The following is a 21,304-nucleotide window of genomic DNA, read 5'->3' as shown; positions in this document are numbered from 1 at the left end:
AGACGCGCACCAAGTACGGGGCAATGAGCATCAAACTGTTGTTAACTAGCAGTCATCGATCTTGCGTCTATTCGGCTTTTTACCAACTTTATTTATACACTGTCACTAAACACTGCCACTATACTAAAATGTTTAACCCCTATCCCGCCACTCCCCGACCCTGCCACAACCTAAATAAAGTTATTAACCCCTATCCCGCCGCAACATAAATAAAGTTATTAACCCTTATTCCACTGCTCCCTGACACCGCCGCCACTGAATAAACTTATTAACCCCTATTCCGCCGCACCCTGACACCACCGCCACTAAATACACTTATTAACCCCTAAACCCCTGGCCTCCCACATCACTACCACTAACTAAACCTATTAACCCCTAAACCATCAGTCCCCCACATCTCTAAAAACTAAATTAAGCTATTAACCCATAAACCTAACAACCCGCTAACTTTAAATTAAAATTACAACATCCCTATCTTAATATAAATTAAAACTTACCTGTAAAATTAAAATAAACTAATTTTAAACTATTAATTGACCTACCCTAACTATTATACTACAATTAAATTTAACTACCAACTAAATTAACTACATTACATATTTAAAAACCCTAACCCTACACAAATTATTTAAATTTACTATTAAATCTTATTACAAATTACTAAATAAAAAAATAAAATAAACGCTGTTACAAAAAAACCCCACTAAATTACGAAAAAAACAAACCACATTAGCAAAAATAAAAAAGAATTACACCTAATCTAATAGCCCTATCAAAATAAAAAAGACCCCCCCCAAAATAAAAAACCCTATCCTACAATAAACTACCAATGGCCCTTAAAAGGGCCTTTTGTGGCATTGCCCCAAAGATATCAGCTCTTTTACCTGTAAAAAAAATACAAACAACCTAAGCTCCCCTTTGCCCTCAAAGGGGCATTTGTATGTGCATTGCCCTTAAAAGGGCATTTAGCTCTTTTACATGCCCAGACCCTAATCAAAAATAAAACCCACCCTTAAAAAACCTAACACTAACCCCCAACGATCCACTTACAGTTGTTGAAGTCCCACTTGAAGACATCTGACTCGGAGCATCCTCTTCATATGGTCGCCGCCGTAAACTGAAACTTCAATGCAAGTGACGCCATCCAAGATGGCATCCCTTGCATTCCTATTGGCGGAAAGATTTCAATCAGCCAATAGGATGAGAGCTCAATCCTATTAGCCGATTGGAACAGTCAATAGGATTTTAGCAGCTCTAATCCTATTGGATGATTGGAACAGCCAATATGATTTTAGCAGCTCTAATCCTATTGGCTGATTGAAATCTTTTAGCCAATAGGAATGCAAGGGACGCCATCTTGGATGACGTCACTTGCATTGAAGTTCCAGTTTACAGCGGGGAACGCATGAAGAGGATGCTCCACGCGGGATGTCTTCAGGATGGATCTGCTCCATGCCAGATGGATGAAGATAGAAGATGACGTCTGGATGAAGACTTCTTGCTGCCTGGATGATGAGTTCTCCGGCTCCGGATGGATCCTTCAAGCGGGACTTCAACAACTGTAAGTGGATTGTCGGGGGTTAGTGTTAGTTTTTTTTTTTTTTTTTTTAAACGGTTTTTATTGAAGTTGTGTGAAATAAAGAAATACATATAAAGTTTGTCCAGATACATAAATTGCAACAGGGCAAGAAATAAATGGTCAACACATAAAGAGCATCAAAGCAATTAAGGATTGCATTTTCAACTGTTATTCCTATGGTCACACGAAATAACATAAATGAATAATAATGAAGAATAGAGCTGTCTCTAAATTTTATCTTTGGCTTGAGGGTAACAGGCTCTATAAGGTGGGGTAGACATTTAAGAGTGAAACCAGTAATGCCAAGATAAATTGTAATAAAAGTGTCTGGAGCAAATAAGATGGAACTTCATTTTATATTATTACATAGCGAATGTTCCCCACTTCAACTATCTGTATTCTAACAATGCTAATACAATTAGGAAGTGGAGAATTAGCATTAATTTAGGCCAGTAGTGGGCCAAAGTGTGTAAAGGGGAGAGGGTAAAGTACAGCGGGCAAGAGCCGCTTGAAATAAAAATGGAAAAGGGGGGGGAGGGAGGGGCAGAGCTCCCCTGGGAAAGACAACAAAATAATACTCAGGTCTCTTATCTACTTTAGGAGGTGCGGGGAATGCAAACATATATTGTCCAGTATCTAAAAATTAAACAGCATGGGGGGGAGGGTATCCACTTAGAGAGGCATCCAACAAAGAATTTAGAAAACTATTGGCAGCAGGCTAATAGGAGAGAAATAACTATGTGATCCTGCTGTATATTTTCGCAAAGACATATAAGAGAGATTTTAGTGATCTATTGTATGTCAGCCCACTCTAAGAGGTCTATTACATGCAGAAGTGTAAGACTTTATTGGATGTCTCAAATAGGTTAGCTCTGGTTATAACAGAATCTAGTTAAGTGAACCAAGAATCATGTCGCTATGTGGATTATTAGAGACTAAGTGATTATACACCCCCCCATACATAGCTAGTATGTGCCTCAATGTGAACAAAGTAGAGCCTTATATTTTAAAGAATAAGCTAATAAGAATAATAGGTGACATTGAAATAAAAGACATAACCTCAGTGTAGGCTTCCAGATATACTCAGAATGGTGGTCAAATAAGAAAGTATGGTAAACTATATCATCCATAAAATAACACAAGAATGTCAATGTGTAATGTGCCTTAGGGAGAATATGATGTCGGGTACTAACGGATTCATTAAAGGAGAGCTTATATGCAAAACCTGTATACCATATGTCCAAATTCAAAAGGGATCTTCCTTAGGTTCCTTAGGTTCTCTCCGGAGCGAACAGGAGATGAAATAACAGGTCTCTTAATTACTTAATTCTCTATGGACAAATATATGCAAAGACACGCATGGCTGTACATACATACACCCATCACTCAACCTGCTATTGTCATAGAGCTGCAGTAAATATTCTATCTAACTCATGATTTTAAACATATAACTTGAACAAAGTAACAGTGCCAATCTGACATGTTATATAGTACATTATCTCCATTCAAGCCATTGTCTACAACAGCAAGATATAACTTGAGCATATACAGTGGGGAAAAAAAGTATTTAGTCAGCCACCAATTGTGAAAGTTCTCCCACTTAAGAAGATGAGAGAGGCCTGTAATTTTCATCAAAGGTATAACTCAACTATGAGAGACAAAATGTGGAAACAAATCCAGACAATCACATTGTCTGATTTGGAAAGAATTTATTTGCAAATTATGGTGGAAAATAAGTATTTAGTCAATATCAAAAGTTCAACTAAATACTTTGTTATATATACTTTGTTGGCAATGACAGAGGTCAAACATTTTCGGTAAGTCTTCACAAGGTTGTCACACACTGTTGCTGGTATGTTGGCCCATTCCTGCATGCAGATCTCCTCAAAGCAGTGATGTTTTGGGGCTGTCACTGGGCAACACAGACTTTCAACTTCCTCCAAAGGTTTTCTATGGGGTTGAGATCTGGAGACTGGCTAGGCCACTCCAGAACCTTGAAATGCTTCTTACAAAGCCACTCCTTCATTGCCCGGGTGGTGTGTTTGGGATCATTGTCATGCTGAAAGACCCAGCCACATTTCTTCTTCAATGCCCTTGCTGATGGAAGGAGGTTTGCACTCAAAATCTCAAGATACATGGCCCCATTCATTCTTTCATGTACACGGATCAGTCATCCTGTTCCCTTTGCAGAGAAACAGCCCCAAAGCATGATGTTGCCACCCCCATGTTTCACAGTAGGTATGGTGTTCTCTTCTCTCTCCTCCAAACACGAAAAGTTGTGTTTCTACCAAACAGTTCTACTTTGGTTTCATCTGACCATATGACATTCTCCCAATCTCCTTCTGGATTCTCCAAATGCTCTCTAGCATACTTCAGATGAGCCCAGACATGTACTGGCTTAAGCAGGGGGACACGTCTGGCACTGCAGGATCTGAGTCCCTGGCAGCGTAGTGTGTTACTGATGGAAGCCTTTGTTACGATGGTACAGCTCTCTGCAGGTCATTGACTAGGTCCCCCCGTGTGGTTCTGGGATGTTTGCTCACCGTTCTTGTGATCATTTTGACCCCACGGGGTGAGATCTTGCGTGGAGCCCCAGATCGAGGGAGATTATCAGTGGTCTTGTATGTCTTCCATTTTCTAATTATTGCTCCCACAGTTGATTTCTTCACACCAAGCTGCTTGCCTATTGCAGATTCAGTCTTCCCAGCCTGGTGCAGGTCTACAATTTTGTTTCTGGTGTCCTTCGACAGCTCTTTGGTCTTCACCATAGTGGAGTTTGGAGTGTGACTGTTTGAGGTTGTGGACAGGTGTCTTTTATACTGATAACAAGTTCAAACAGGTGCCATTAATACAGGTAATGAGTGGAGGACAGAGGAGCCTCTTAAAGAAGAAGATACAGGTATGTGAGAGCCAGAAATCTTGCTTGTTTGTAGGTGACCAAATACTTATTTTCCACCATAATTTGCAAATGAATTCTTTCCAAATCAGACAATGTGATTGTCTGGATTTGTTTCCACATTTTGTCTCTCATAGTTGAGGTATACCTATGATGAAAATTACAGGCCTCTCTCATCTTCTTAAGTGGGAGAACTTGCACAATTGGTGGATGACTAAATACTTTTTTTCCCCACTGTATATATGACTGCATATCCAAATATTAAACCATTAACAAGCAAAATCATATTAGTACAGTTGTAGAAAAAAGACATTGCCCTATTATGACTCCCCAAGGCCTCTGTCACAGCAAAATATGTCTCAGGTTAGTGCCTTTTATGATGCCTGTGTTCATCATTCAGCATTGTACACTGTATGTAAGATGGGTAGCTATACTGATAATGCTGCATTGCCAGCTGGTCTCTTCCTGGGCCCCAGCTCCTATGATCCTAGTAAAAGACATGTTATAGGCGCAGTCTCAGGAAAATTTCAGATGGATGGTCTCCTTATAACAGTTTCAGTAAAGAAAAATCTCTACTATGGACTAGTTAGTGGAGGATTAGACTCTAAAGACATAGATATGCACCTCTTTTGGAAGCTATAATTGTATACTCAGTTATCAAGGAATTGTGAGACACAGGGTGCATGTAATTGAAGATTATAAGGATGCCTAAGACATCATGCACCTCAATCTTTTTTTTTTTTTTATGAAAATCTAAGAGGGGGTTACTCGAGACAGATTCCTATCCTCTATATAGTAAAAGATTGCACAGTGTATGTTTTCTGAGATGTTAGGTGCACAGCTAAGAAGGGTACTGATCTTATTATCGGATGAGCCCCATGTAAACAATATGAAATAAAAAAAAATGGTTAACTGTGGTAACATGAAGATAACATAGAATTATATTGGATTAGGCTATAAACAGTTAGTTGCAGAATTGAACTTCCTTAAAACAATGTAAGGTGGTTTTCTCAAACAATGGCAAACAAATGGTACATCCAAACACATGTTTTATACCAACAATAGAGACGATCATGACCAGGTCACTAATGGAACTAGGACCGCTAAAAGGTGTCATAGAGTCCAACAAAGTAAACATCTGTCATGAATAAGAAGCCTGTCTCTTTAAGGAGACGTTTCACTACCTCTGAGTCCTGGCTATAAAGGAGCCTGTAACATTCAATACCTTGCTTGGTATTGAAGTTACATGCTTCCTTCCTTAGCCACTCACACTGAGGACCCTGCCTGCCTGCCTGCCTATTCGGCTGAACCTTTCTTCACACACTGTTTGCGTGTCGTCAGAGGACTTCCGGTTTCACGGACCAACCACACTTCCGGTTTCACGGAGCAGAACGCTGCAGCTTTGTGAGCAGCTCTCCCCTCTATCTCTGCTGCCAGTTTATTAAAAACAAACACTGAACCACCATTGAATTATATTAATAATCCCTCCGGAGGTGAGTCTTTGCTGGACATTATTTCCTTTGTATTTTTTCTTTTATATACTAGTTGCTTCCTTCTTATTTTTTACCAAACTTTAATTTTTACTTTTTGATTATATGCAGTCCTGAACTTAAAGACCTATAACTGTTTTTTGTTAATTACTGTTTTAGTGAGAACCACAATTAAACTCATTTATATTGTCCACAAAAGTTTAAGCTCTCATATTAAACACCACTCACCCAGATTATATGTGTGTATTTACAGATAAATACTCACTATAATCTATGTGAGACACAACCTTAACTTTTATGGTCTGCTATAACTATTTTTTGGTACATGTTTTTCAAACTTCTAACTTTAAGTTAGTGTGTGTTATAGAATACCAAGCCTTTAAAAGTCAGAATGCTTAACCCTGCTGACCTACAGGCTCATGTCATGGAACTCTCCCATAAATTAGATCAGTTGACACAGGGTCTCAGAGAACTTCATTCAGAGAATTTAACCCTAAAAAGTATTATAAAAGAAGGATTTAGCTCTCCTCCTGTTCCCCCTGAACCACCTATTAGTCCGCCTGAACATTTCTCAGGTGATAGAAAGACTTTTAGACAGTTCAACAATGCATGCAGAATGTTCATTACGCTAAAACCTAAAACATTTCCTACTGAAAGAATTAAAATTCTAACAATTATATCCTATTTAAAAGGAGAACCCCGTGCTTGGGCGGACTCCTTATATGAATCTAATGACCCTATACTTGAATCAGTTGATGAATTTTTTAAAGCAATGTCTGATCTGTATGAGGATCCTCATAAAAAATTAACTCCAGAAAATACTTTACGTAGCCTCAAGCAGAAAAAATCTGGCAAAGAGACACTCAATGGAACCAGATTTCATTAATAAACCAATTCAAATTAGGTCTATCAGACCCTATAAAAGAAGAATTAGTCAGAATTGATCTCCCAGATTCTCTAGAGGCACTAATGGCCCTTAAAATTGATAGGAGATTCAGAGAGAGAAGGTTAGAGAAACAAACACATGACACAGTAGCCAGATATTATCCATCCCGTCCTGTGACATATAGCCCAAAGGGTAATTCAGAGGCCATGGAAATTGGGTTTATTAAAGGACCGCTAACCCCAGAAGAAAAGTCTCATTGTAAGGAACATGCACTCTGCATGTATTGTGCCTCCAAGGACCACTCTGTCACGGATTGCCCATCTCTGAAAAGACAGAAATCTGGTGAGTCAATTTGTACTTTACACAACTTTACACTATCTACCAATAAACCAACTTACTTACTAGTTCCCATCTCGTTACAGTGGGAAGAACAGCGACTAAACTCTGAAGCCGTTGTGGACTCTGGCGCTTATGCTAATTATATAGATATCTCTATAGCAAAAAATAAAAGTATACCGCTTGTTGTGAAAAAAAAATCCAGTTTCTGTACGTTTGATTGATGGTAATAGTTTATCTACAGGTCCCATCACACACCAAACAATCCCTATACTTGTTAACATCCACAAAAACCACCAAGAATATATCTCCTTCGATGTAATCACCTCTCCAATGTTCCCAGTCATACTTGGCTTACACTGGTTAAGACAACACCAACCTATGATACATTGGAAACAAAATAACATCGAATTTAACTCACCTTACTGCAATTCAACTTGTCTACTTTCCCAATCCATACTTCACATTAATCAAGATAAAGGGTTAATTCCCCACCAGTATCATGATTTTTCATTAGTTTTTGATAAAATAGAGGCAGAATCTCTACCCCCCCCCCCCATAGAGAGTATGACTGCCCTATAAAGCTTATACCAGGATCAGACATTCCATATGGGCATATCTTCCCTCTATCTCAAACCAAATTAGTAAGGTTAAAGGAATACATAAATGAAAACCTTAGAAAAGGATTCAGAAGACCTTCCACCTCTCCTGCAGGTGCAGGCATATTCTTTGTCACCAACAAAGACAAAACCATCAGGCCTATTGTGGATTACCGTGAGCTCAACAAGCGCACTGTGAAAGATTGTTATCCTCTGCCGCTCATCCCTGAACTTATAGAAAGATTGAATGGGTCATCTATTTTAACCAAACTTGACCTCAGAGGTGCCTACAACCTTATCCGTATGCGTTCAGGGGATGAGTGGCTGACGGCGTTCCGTACGAGGTACGGACTTTTTGAGTACACGGTAATGCCATTTGGGTTATGCAATGCCCCTGCAACGTTTCAACGTTATATCAATGATATCTTTAGAGATCTATTGGACACTTTCCTAGTAATATATCTTGATGATATTTTAATATTCTCTAATACATTGACAGAACATATAAAACACGTGAGAACAGTCTTGGCATGCCTACAGGCACATAAACTCTACGTTAAGGCTGAAAAGTGTATTTTTCATAGTAAAGACATCACATTTCTGGGGTACCATATCTCATCAAAGGGGATTCAGATGGAAAATTCAAAGGTCAAAGCAATAGTTGATTGGCCCATACCACATAATAAAAGAATGTACAGAAATTCCTAGGGTTTTCGTATTTCTATCGAAAGTTTATCAAAGGGTTTTCCCATATTGCCAAACCCTTAACTAACCTCACTAAAGATAACACACATTTTGTGTGGACCCCCTCAGCTAATGATGCCTTTAATTATTTAAAAAATGCATTTATTACAGCTCCTATTCTTGCTTATCCTGACCCTCACTTCCAGTACGCCCTTGAGGTAGATGCATCTGAATATGCATTAGGGGCTGTACTCTCTCAAAGATCCAAAACCACCAATAAACTACATCCAATAGCATTCTATTCCCGTGTTCTCATGCCTTCTGAACTAAACTACCACGTAGGGGAAAAAGAATTGCTCGCCATGAAGAGTGCCTTAGTTAATTGGAGACATCTATTAGAGCGAACCGCTGAACCTATTATTATATATACTGATCACAGAAACTTACAGTATCTTAAAACCAACCGTACACTCACATCTAGACAGGTCAGATGGAGTTTGTTCTTTTCAAGGTTTAATTACATCATTACCTATAGGCCAGCCTCCCTAAACACAAAGACAGACATCCTATCCAGGCTACCTCCAAACCCCCTCAGTTACCTCACACAGGTACTCTTGTTTCCCCAGAATGCATAATAGGTGGTATTGTAGATTTTACTAAAAAACTAAAGAGTGAACAAGCAATTGACACATCAAAGGATACATATAATCTAACTCCTCAAAATGATGGGTTACTTTGTTACCAAGGTAGGGCATATGTCTCTCCAAACTTGAGACTGCACATACTTGAACAGGTACATGATTCCAAATTCTCTGGACACCCAGGAGTCAACAAGACTCATAGATTACTTAAGCGATTATACTGGTGGCCCAGAATGATTTATGATGTACAAAAACACATTTCAACTTGTAAGATATGTACCACATGTAAAAAAGATAGAAGACACCCTCCAGGTTATCTTCTTTCTCTTCCAATACCCAAAAGACCCTGGAGTGAGATTGCCATAGATTTTATTGTTGAACTACCCAAATCCGGTGGGAACAATACAATCATGGTAGTGGTTGATCTGTTAACGAAGATGTCACATTTTGTCCCTTTCCATAAGCTTCCTACCAACATGGAAACAGTGACATTGATGCTTGAAAATGTAATCAAATTACATGGTGTACCCTCTTCTATCACAACTGACAGAGGGAAACAATTTACCTCTCGCCTCTGGAAACAGCTATGTAAAACCCTTGAGATTGATCAACGGTTATCATCTGCTTTCCACCCCCAGACCAACGGGCAAACGGAACGTACCAACCAGTGGTTGGAGGAGTACATCCGTTGTTTCTCTACACAACAACAGGATAACTGGAATGAATTGGTCCCTATTGCAGAATTTGCGCATAATAACACATACCACACTTCAATCAAAGATACGCCTTTCCATGCCAATTACGGATTTCATCCGTCATTTTGCTTACCCCTTGACAGGGAAAGTGATTGTCCTGTGATTAATGATTTCACTAACTCCATTTCGGAGTCCTTCACATTGCTCTCAGAAAACATCAAGAAGGCCCAATCACGTCATAAACATTACTATGACCTCCGCCATAGAGCATCCCCTACTTACAATCCTGGAGACTTGGTATGGCTATCCACAAGAAATCTACGTCTCACGGTGCCTAGTCATAAATTTAACAAATTATTAATTGGACCTTTTCCTGTATCTAAGGTTATCAATGATAATGCTGTGACCCTGATCCTACACTCACATTACCGAATCCACCCAACCTTTCATGTCTCCCTTCTCAAACCCTATCAGGCACTTAGGAATCATCAGCCTTCTTCTGTGGATGACCCCCCTCTAGCGCCTGAAGTAGAGTATGAGGTTGAAAACATCCTGGACTCTCGAAAAGTGTCTGGTAGACTCCAGTATTTGATCCACTGGTAGGGCTACCCCCGTGAGGAGGATTCCTGGGAGCCTTCAGTTAATCTCTCAGCTCCGAGACTGGTGTCTCTGTTCCACCGTCGACATCCCACCAGACCTCGACCTTGAACCACGGAGTGGTTCCTTAGAGGGGGTACTCTGTCATGAATAAGAAGCCTGTCTCTTTAAGGAGACGTTTCACTACCTCTGAGTCCTGGCTATAAAGGAGCCTGTAACATTCAATACCTTGCTTGGTATTGAAGTTACATGCTTCCTTCCTTAGCCACTCACACTGAGGACCCTGCCTGCCTGCCTATTCGGCTGAACCTTTCTTCACACGCTGTTTGCGTGTCGTCAGAGGACTTCCGGTTTCACAGACCAACCGCACTTCCGGTTTCACAGAGCAGAACGCTGCAGCTTTGTGAGCAGCTCTCCCCTCTATCTCTGCTGCCAGTTTATTAAAAACAAACACTGAACTAGTTGCTTCCTTCTTATTTTTTACCAAACTTTAATTTTTACTTTTTGATTATATGCAGTCCTGAACTTAAAGACCTATAACTAGTTGCTTCCTTCTTATTTTTTACCAAACTTTAATTTTTACTTTTTGATTATATGCAGTCCTGAACTTAAAGACCTATAACTGTTTTTTGTTAATTACTGTTTTAGTGAGAACCACAATTAAACTCATTTATATTGTCCACAACAGTTTAAGCTCTCATATTAAACACCACTCACCCAGATTATATGTGTGTATTTACAGATAAATACTCACTATAATCTATGTGAGACACAACCTTAACTTTTATGGTCTGCTATAACTATTTTTTGGTACATGTTTTTCAAACTTCTAACTTTAAGTTAGTGTGTGTTACAACATCTGTATAAACTTGTTTTTTAAGTTCTTTAGGGTAACAGAACAAAGTCACATAAATAGCAAAATACAACTTTGTCTCCTTGCCCACCTGCACCCAATTGTCCACAGCTAACAAACTCCTGCTTTCAGAGGCGCAAGGGTGTCCCATTGGAGCCATTCACGTGGGGGTCCATGTGAGGGAACATAGTACTCTAGGGCTGCGGTATGGGTAGAAATATCCAGAGATCTCAAACATCTGCTATTTTCAGTATCCTCACTCTGTATCCATAGTCAGAAATGCCGGCCCGCTGTGTCTCCATTTCTAAAGAGCCCCGGTTCTCTGCATGGATGCTTAACGGTTGCCCTGAGGGGGACAATAGCGTCCCTGAGCTGCAGCCGTCTTCTCATATACGGTCGTGATCTGTCAATTGATTCCTCAGTGCGGGAAGATTCCCTGTTCAAAAAGTTGAGGCCGACATTTTCGGATATGCTCTGTGGACGTTTCAAAGTGCTCCAGTCAGTGCGTGTAATGCCAGGATTACTAGACTGATACTTTCTTGGTATCATAGCTATTCGGCTGCTATCCCTGGTCTCCTCTTGGGTGTTATCATTTCGCCCATGCTCCTGCCTCACTTTGTATGGCGTCAGAGGGCTCTCTCGATTTAGTGAGGTAAAGTGATCATCCAGCAGCTGCGTCACTTTTGTCTCCCATCTATCCAGGTGCTACATGTGTAAAGCAGATTTAGTCTCAGAGTTGTATACGTGGGGACAAGACGATCAGTCAGTGTAAACTGGCTTTTAACTTATTACTGCGACAGCATGTCTTTCCCAAGTTTAGATAACAAAGTAGGTGAGGACAGCGTGATAGATCCCAGAATCAGAGCCGCATCAAGCAGTAGTGCTGTGTTGTAGCCCCTTCTCAGCCCATTTGTTCAGTCTTGGTGTCTCAGTGATCGCAAACATTTGTAGATGAAGTTGTATGAGCTCAAAATATCTAATTTTATTTATAAATTGCAGTGGGATTAAGTTTATAAATTATACAAGCAAATGCCCTTTTAAGGGCAATGCCGATACAAATGCCCTTTTCATGGCAAAGGGCAGCTTAGGTTATTTTATTTGGAGGGGTTGGTTCGGTGGTGGGTTTTATTGTTGGGGGGGGGGTGTTTGTATTATTTTTTTTACGTAAAAGAGCTGATATCTTTGGTGCAATGCCCCACAAAAGGCCCTTTTAAGGGCTATTGGTAGTTTATTGTAGGCTAGGTGGTTGTTGTTTTTTGGGGGGAGGGTCTTTTTTATTTTGATAGGGTTATTAGATTAGGTGTAATTCTTTTTTATTTTTGCTAATGTGTTTTTTTTTCTTCTTCGTAATTTAGTGTTTATTTTTTATAACTTAGAGTTTATTTTTTTTCTCGTAATTTAGAAATGTGTAATAAGGTTTATTAGTATATTTGATAATTTAAGTAGAGTTAGGGTTTTTTAATATGCAATTTAGTTTATTTAATTGGTAGTTTCATTTAATTGTAGTATAATAGTTACGGTAGGTTAATTAATAGTTTAAAATTAGTTTCTTTTAATTCTACAGGTAAGTTTAAATTTATTTGAAGATAGGGATGTTCTAATTTTAATTTTAAGTTAGCGAGTTGTTAGGTTTAGGGGTTAATAGCTTAATTTAGTTTTTGGTGATGTGGGGGGGCTGACGGTTAATAGGTTTAGTTAGTGGTAGTGATGTGGGAGGCCAGAGGTTTAGGGGTTAATAAGTTTATTTAGTTGTGGCGGTGTCGGGGAGCGGCGGACTAGTGGTTAATACATTTTATTTAGGTGGCGGCGATGTCGGGCGGCAGATTAGGGAATGTTTAGATTCGGGGTTTATCTTAGGGTGTTAGGTGTAAACGTAACTTGTTTTTAACCATAGAAATCAATGGGATATCTGGCAGCATCGAACATAAGCTTTCGCTGCTTTCAGACTCCCATTGATTTCTGTCATCCGTGGCCTCCAGTGTGGCGGATTGAAAACCAGGTATGCTGGGCCAGAATAGCCGCGAGCGTACCTGTCAAAAGTTTGATAACTGGGAAAAAGTGTCAGATAGAGCCGAATGTGTATTCGGAACATCTGTAATGACGTAAGCATTGAGACTGGTGAATCGTATGTTACTTCACAAATTTCAACATTTGCCAGTCTGTAGGCTTTGATAACTAGGTCGGATCAATCTCGCAACAATTAAGTTGCGGAATTCTGGCGTACTTTCTGGCGTGGTTGAGGCTTTGATAAATATCCCCCTATAACAGTATGCTGTAATCATAGATCTTGGGCCAGTTTAAAAGTGGTGTACTAATGATAGCGCTGGATTCGATAAGCAATATTACTGGACCACACTAACATTAGCGTGCAACTTAATATTACAAGTCCATGGTAAATCCCATTTAGCAGAGAAGGGTTAGCGTGGCTGACATCGCTCTTGTGCAACCTATACTTTCAAAAGAGATCACGACTGCACTAAATATCACTCATATTACAAGTTAAAAGTTATAGGTTGTGCTCGAGCGCAAATCGAAACTGCCCTAGAATAAGGGTTAAAAAATATTTTTTTCATGAAACACATCAAGAACATAAAGTATTACACCCACATATTCACTTTTTAATAAAACAATATATTTTTGTATATATTCTTTATATGTCTAAAAAGTTTGTAGTTACATTAGTTACCTTCGAGACTCAATTCAAAGAAGGGCAGGAAACGTGGCACCAGCAGAGTTATTGAACTAGGTAAGTCTGACAGTACACAAACCTCAAAAATACACCTCCAGAGGAGGAGAAGGGCAAACACAGCCAGCAGTTCCCTAAGGATTTGGCAATGACAGATGATGACCACCACAGATCAGGAAGGGCAGGAGCAGGAGTGGCAGCATCAGCAGCAGGCAGCAGAGTTACTGGACTATGTAGCTAGGCTACAGTACATAAATCTCAAAAATACACCTCCAAGGGAGGAGGACAAGTATGTACTTAAAGACATTTGAACACAGCAGGTAACCGTTAATTACAATTGTTCACTATGAATGATAATGACCACCACAGAGCAAGGGAGGTGGACAAGGACATGCTTAGAGACTCATGGGCACAGCAGGTAATAGTTTACCACAAATTTTGCTTTTAAATTATGACCACCATAGAGTAGGAAGGACAGGAATTGGGGTGGCAGCAGAGTTAGTGAACTTGGTAGGCCTGAAAGTACATACATCTCAAACATAAACCTCCATCCAAGGGAGGAAGACAAGAATGTGCTTATAGACCTTTGAACACAGTGGCTAATGATTTTCTACAATCTTTTACTTTAACTGATAATGACCACCACAAAGCAGGAAGGGCTGGAACTGGAGTGGCAGCAGCAGCAGGCAGCAGAGCTACTGTACTAGGGATACCTGATAGTACATAGATTTCAAAAACACACTTCCAACTGAGAAGGACAATGATGTACTTAGAGCCCCTTGGACACAACAGGTAACAGTTTATCAGGATTTATTTTTACTTTAAATGATAATAACCACCAAATTGCAGGAAGGGCAGGAGCAGGAGTGGCAGCAGCAGCAGGCTTTAGAGTTCTAGACTAGGTAAATAGCCCTGACAGTACATAAATTTCAAAAATACAACTTCAAGGGAAGAGGGCAAGAATGTTTTTACAGATCATTGGACACAGTGGGTAACAGTTTTCTAATTTTTTTTACTTTAACTGATGATGACCTCCAAAGTGCTTGAGTGGCATTAGATGGAGTTGCAGCAGCAGCATGAAGAAGAGTTACTGGTCTAGTTAGGTAGGCCTGACAGTACAAAAACCTAAAAAAATACTCCTCCAAGGGAGGAGGATAAGGACATGCTTAGAGAACCCTGGACACAGTTGGTAACAGTTTACAATATGTTTTTACTTTAACTGATGATGACCACCACAGATTAGGAAGGGAAGGAGCAGGAGTTTTAGCAGCAGCAGGCAGCATAGTTACTGGACTAGGTAGGTAGACCTGTCAGTACATAAACCTCAAAAATACTCCTCCAAGGGATGTGGGATTTGTAGTCAATTTGAAAATCCAAAAGATTTCCTGTCTGGATAAAGCTTTCAACATATCCCTCCTATTTTAAAGGTCTTAATAGACTCAATTGCACACTATCTAAAGATACTGACATCCTTATCATGGATTTCCAAAAAATGCATTTTCATTAGTGATGTAACTCAGCTGTTCACGTATACGTGAATGTACAAGCCTGGTCATCATGTCAACGCACTGCTTATGATGTAAGGTACCTTTGATCATGTTGACCAGTTATGTGGTGGAACAATTTATTCACCCCTTGGTACAAAAAGTCTGTCCATTACTATATGACAGAAATGGTCTCCCACCACTAATATAATCGCAAGCCTTACACTGTCGTTTACACTGTCTATTACCACATATGTAAATACCATCAACAGTAAGCCAAGAGCTGGCATTAGTTTGACTCTTAAGGGGTTACAATTGGCTTGTTGAGATCAAATTGTCTAAGGTGAGGTTCTAGAAATAGACAAAACAACAGCCCTCATTTACAAGACATTTTAAGGACTCAAATCCATATAATAATGGGAAATATTTCCTAATAATTTTACATATATCATAAAACACGGAAGATAATTTAGTAATAAAGAGGAGTTGTCCTCCTTCATCATCCCTTGATCTAGGCTTTCATTATGTCAAATGTAGAAACCTCTTTAATGGTCTTCTTTACCATATTTCTAGAATACCCCCTATCATCCAGACATTCTTTCAAGTCACTGTATTCTAACTCAAAAGTTGAGTATTCTGAGCTAATTATTTTAGCCCTAACAAAATAACTTTTTTCTTTACCTTTAAATACATGTTTAGGGTGTTCTGGATCTGCATGGAGCAGTGTATTACCAGTAATTTGTGAAAGTGATATGTTAGAGGCGCCAGTAGTGGTTCAATATAGATTTATGTATACCAAAAAAAAATTGTGAGATGCAAAGTGGAACAAGTATGACATAAATTTAATAAATATAAAGTGTCAACCCACAATGGTGAGCAGCAGTATTGCAATAAATATGATATCAAGTTGTTGCCCACAGTGTAAGTGATAATGTGATATGTGTATACAGACAAAAATATCTATATAGCTATATGTGACAGGGATAATCACTCATATATAACCATATACAGGGAGTGCAGAATTATTAGGCAAATGAGTATTTTGACCACATCATCCTCTTTATGCATGTTGTCTTACTCCAAGCTGTATAGGCTCGAAAGCCTACTACCAATTAAGCATATTAGGTGATGTGCATCTCTGTAATGAGAAGGGGTGTGGTCTAATGACATCAACACCCTATATCAGGTGTGCATAATTATTAGGCAACTTCCTTTCCTTTGGCAAAATGGGTCAAAAGAAGGACTTGACAGGCTCAGAAAAGTAAAAAATAGTGAGATATCTTGCAGAGGGATGCAGCACTCTTAAAATTGCAAAGCTTCTGAAGCGTGATCATCGAACAATCAAGCGTTTCATTCAAAATAGTCAACAGGGTCGCAAGAAGCGTGTGGAAAAACCAAGGCGCAAAATAACTGCCCATGAACTGAGAAAAGTCAAGCGTGCAGCTGCCAAGATGCCACTTGCCACCAGTTTGGCCATATTTCAGAGCTGCAACATCACTGGAGTGCCCAAAAGAACAAGGTGTGCAATACTCAGAGACATGGCCAAGGTAAGAAAGGCTGAAAGACGACCACCACTGAACAAGACACACAAGCTGAAACGTCAAGACTGGGCCAAGAAATATCTCAAGACTGATTTTTCTAAGGTTTTATGGACTGATGAAATGAGAGTGAGTCTTGATGGGCCAGATGGATGGGCCCGTGGCTGGATTGGTAAAGGGCAGAGAGCTCCAGTTCGACTCAGACGCCAGCAAGGTGGAGGTGGAGTACTGGTTTGGGCTGGTATCATCAAAGATGAGCTTGTGGGGCCTTTTCGGGTTGAGGATGGAGTCAAGCTCAACTCCCAGTCCTACTGCCAGTTTCTGGAAGACACCTTCTTCAAGCAGTGGTACAGGAAGAAGTCTGCATCCTTCAAGAAAAACATGATTTTCATGCAGGACAATGCTCCATCACACGCGTCCAAGTACTCCACAGCGTGGCTGGCAAGAAAGGGTATAAAAGAAGAAAATCTAATGACATGACCTCCTTGTTCACCTGATCTGAACCCCATTGAGAACCTGTGGTCCATCATCAAATGTGAGATTTACAAGGAGGGAAAACAGTACACCTCTCTGAACAGTGTCTGGGAGGGTGTGGTTGCTGCTGCACGCAATGTTGATGGTGAACAGATCAAAACACTGACAGAATCCATGGATGGCAGGCTTTTGAGTGTCCTTGCAAAGAAAGGTGGCTATATTGGTCACTGATTTGTTTTTGTTTTGTTTTTGAATGTCAGAAATGTATATTTGTGAATGTTGAGATGTTATATTGGTTTCACTGGTAAAAATAAATAATTGAAATGGGTATATATTTGTTTTTTGTTAAGTTGCCTAATAATTATGCACAGTAATAGTCACCTGCACACACAGATATCCCCCTAAAATAGCTAAAACTAAAAACAAACTAAAAACTACTTCCAAATATATTCAGCTTTGATATTAATGAGTTTTTTGGGTTCATTGAGAACATGGTTGTTGTTCAATAATAAAATTAATCCTCAAAAATACAACTTGCCTAATAATTCTGCACTCCCTGTACATACCCAATCACTCGTTATAGTGAAAAAAAGCTAAAAAAAATAACTAAAAAAATACAAATTACATATAGTGATTGGTGATGCACATGTAATAAAACAAACAAAAAACAAACATGATCACTATATGGGAAAAGTGATGAAGTCCTGGAAAAAGTCCCAAGAAAATTCAAATGAAGATCTGGAGCAATCTAAAATACAGTGAGTTCCAATGAAAAGGAGATGTGAGGCTGCAAAACTCCTTCCAAATGCTTAAAGGAACAGAAGCTGGAATCTATGAAGAGATAGAAAAAAGAAGAAGGCGCCACAATAGTGCAACATCAGTGGTGTTGGATCTTCACACACACATACGAGTTGTACTTACTAGATGAAAGGCACTTGAGAAGTGCCACAACAGCACTCTGTACTCTTAATAGCTGCCCAGATCGCTATCCTCTTGCTCAGAACTCCAGCGCGTTTCCCAGTCCACTCACCACTTGAAAAAGACACACCTGAAGAAGCAGTCAGTGGACCGGGAAACGTGTTGTGTGATTTTTATTGTTTTAATAAAGCCATAGTTGTATTTACACTATTGGTCATCACAATTTTTTTTATTATTGATCAGATTGAATCATCTTTGGGCTCTTTTTTGGGAGCATACAGTTGGAATACCAACCTCACACTGTGTTACAGAGTTCTCTAAGCAGCATACAGATTGTCCACTATGATCCTGACTGTGGGGTTTCTGCACCCTTTTGGAGTTCCTGCACCCTCTTCTGAGCGAGAGAATAGCTATCTGGGCAGCTATTAAGAGACCGGAGTGCTGTTGTGGCACTTCTCAAGTGCCTTATATCTAATAAGTACAACTTGTATGTGTGTGTGAAGATCCAACACACTGATGTTGCACTATTGTGGCACCTTCTTCTTTTTTCTATCTCTTCATATTACCAGTTATTGGCTTAAGATATAACTTTAGTATGTAAAACATGTTTGTCAATTTCTCCAGTCAACGTAATGTCTAGATAGTTGATTTGTATATTGTGCCACTCAAAGGTAAATTTCACTCCACTATCATTTTGATTCAAATATTCCACAAAACATCTTTCATTGTGCAATAAAACACATTTCATGGTTCTGGTGGAATATGAAATTATATACAATGGACAAAATTGCAAAACAATCTTAAACATAAGATTAGATTAAAGATTACATTACAAGCAATGTTACAGAGTAAAAAGACAGTCCAAATCCTGCAGCAAGTCAGCAGCCACAGGTTTTATTGGGGTAAAAACATACTTTGAGGGGTATCCACTATCTCAAAAACTAGAGCGAATTTGGCAAAAATTATGTCCTTTTTGGATTCAGCACCCCAAAAATATCTTAAATGTGTTCAAACATCCTTGGCAACCCAAAAAAGGTTCTTTTTGTTGACCTGTGTAATTTAACTGATGTTTAGCACGGGTGCACTATCCATTTTAAGTATAGGGCTTGCTAAGGAGATGTCAGCTTTGCCAATCATTCCCTGTATTTATGTTTTACCATGGACTTGAAATAACAGATTTTGCACTATTCTGATCGCTGGTCCACAATATTGATATTTCCCCCTTGTGCTAGCAATAGCTCTCCACTTTTTATCTGTGTAGCTGAAATAAGGCATGTTAATAAGTTTACTAAAAATTTACAAAATCAAAGATACATTGACAATTGGCTAGATTAAGAGTGGAGTGCAAACATTTGCACCCGAGCAATAAGGGGTTTATCACATGGGTTTGCGCTCAACAGGCTTACCGCCCATATTATGAGTTTAAAGTAAATGCGATCAAGTGAGTGTAATTGCGAATTACGCTAGAATCGTTAACGCAACTTCAGAGCTCTGGCTAATTGATTTGCAAAATATAAAAGTTGCACAAAAAACATCAAAAATACATTACAAAGTATAGTTACACTCATAACACCAACTAATCTATACTATAATTGTGTTTGTAATGTCCATCGCCGTCGGCAGTTGCGCACTCATCCTCAAAGGAATATTGGATGCGCGAGCAGCCACCTCAGCGAGAGACAGCTTCAGGCATCTGCCGCATATGGAGCCAGAGCGCGATCGGTGCACCGCATCCATATGAGGCCAGATGCCTGATCGTTACAGACGTTGACATTGTGTGTGTCACCGTCTGTAATGATCTTCTGCTGGTGGAGGTGTGTGGGCAAACTGACCTCGCACCTGATCCGTTGAGGGTGCGTGGACGACCGGGCGTGGACGACCGGGCGTAAAGGGGGAAGTGCCAGGCACGATGGGGCAGACTCGGGGCATGATAGTGTGGGGGCAGAGCCTGGAGTGATGGAGGTGAAGCCGGGGCGTGGTGGGTGTGGGGCTGGGGCATGGCGGGGCCGGACGGGAGCAGTCATGGCTGTCTGCGTGATAGCGCACAAGAGGGGTGAGAGAGAGTCAAAAAGAGGGGGGAGAGAGAGCAAAAGAGAGGAGTGAGAGAGAGCAAAAAAGAGGGGGGAGAGAGAGTAAAAGAGAGGGGGGAGAGACCAAAAGAGGGGGGGAGAGAGAGCAAAAGAGGGTGGAGAGAGAGCAAAAGAGAGTGGGAGACAGAGAGAGCAAAAGAGAGTGGGAGACAGAGAGAGCAAAAGAGAGGGGGGAGAGAGAGAGCAAAAGAGAGGAAAGAGAGAGAGCAAAATAGAGGGGGTGAGAGAAAGAGAGAGAGAGAGCAAAAGAGAGGGGGAGAAAGCAAAATAGAGGGAGGGGAGAGAGCAAAAGAGAGGGGGAGAGAGAGAGAGCAAAAGAGAGGGGTGAGAGAGAGAACAAAAGAGAGGGGGGAGAGAGAGCAAAAGAGAGGGGGAGAGAGAGAGCAAAAGAGAGGGGGGAGTGAGAGCGCAAAAGAAAGGGGGAGAGAGAGAGAGCAAAAGAGGGGGAGAGAGAGCACAAAAGAGTGGGGAAGAGAGGGCAAAAGAGAGGGGGCAGAGAGAGAGAGAGCACAAACAAGAGGGGGGAGAGAGAGCGCAAAAGATAAGGCAGAGAGAGAGCGCAAAAGAGAGGGGGAGAGATAGAGAGCAAAAGAGGGGGAGAGAGAGAAAGCCCAAAAGGGGAGAGAGCACAAAAGAGAGGGGGAGAGAGAGAGTGCAAAATAGAGGGAGGAGAGAGAGCACAAAAGAGAGGGGGGAGAGAGGGCGCAAAAGAGAGGGGGAGAGAGAGAGCAAAAAAGAGAGGGGAGAGAGTGCAAATGAGAGGGTGAGAGAGAGAGAGTGCAAAAGAGAGGGGGGAGAGAGAGAGCAAAAGAGAGGGGGAGAGAGAGAGCAAAGAGAGGGGAGTGAGAGAGAGAGAGC

This window comes from Bombina bombina, chromosome 4 (genome assembly GCF_027579735.1).
Source record: "Bombina bombina isolate aBomBom1 chromosome 4, aBomBom1.pri, whole genome shotgun sequence".
Lineage (NCBI taxonomy): Eukaryota > Metazoa > Chordata > Amphibia > Anura > Bombinatoridae > Bombina > Bombina bombina.
Note: the sequence above shows the minus strand (reverse complement) of the source record.